The following is an 852-nucleotide window of genomic DNA, read 5'->3' as shown; positions in this document are numbered from 1 at the left end:
AGACTTTTTGTTTAAATATCCAGTATTATGGGTAACCCTATGTAAACTGAGGAATGTGTAAGATGTCCAATAAAACAATTATAATATCCAAGAATAAACTAAAGTGAAAATCAAGTTCTTCAGATTAAAAAAAAATGTAGCCACTGTAATAATCAGATTTTGTACAAAAATGACAAACTTAGCAATATTGTTTAATAATACTTTTAAAATATTGTGGTAACCCTAAAAACGCTGGTTTGACCTGGGGTGAACATCAATTATGTAAACGGCAGTGTCGTTAGTAGATTTTTTGCAAATTTGCAATATTTTTAGCTAAATAATAAAATAATGAACAAAACACTTAGATAAGGTCAAAGTCAATCGAAAACAATTGGTAACAAAACGAAATGACCTCTTCTTTTAAATTATATATTGAAAGTTTTAATCACTTTGTGAGAGATAACCCAATCCTTTATTAATAAAACACTTTAACATCTTCAATTATCAATCTTACTTCTATTGTTTTCAACTCGTCTCAATTCACGAAATGTTAAAATGATGTAAAAACTGATTAATAAGACATACAAAAGACGAAAAAAATCAAATTTGTTAATTCTTAATCAAATAATTATGTTTACAATCCTTCACTGAATTCAACCTTTAGAACTTGATTTGTAATATATTGGTAACAATGTGGATACAATAGACTAGATCATCCTTGAGAGTGAGATCTTTAATAAGATTGTTCAATAACCACAATATTATTATTTACTATTCATTTATTATTGTTTACAAGTTAGTTAATTATTACTTATTTAAATCAATTGAAGAATATTAATCAAAGATATTGTTTTTGTTTACTATTTGGTATTA

This window comes from Lottia gigantea (genome assembly GCF_000327385.1).
Source record: "Lottia gigantea unplaced genomic scaffold LOTGIsca_60, whole genome shotgun sequence".
Lineage (NCBI taxonomy): Eukaryota > Metazoa > Mollusca > Gastropoda > Lottiidae > Lottia > Lottia gigantea.
This window is presented reverse-complemented; position numbering follows the sequence as displayed.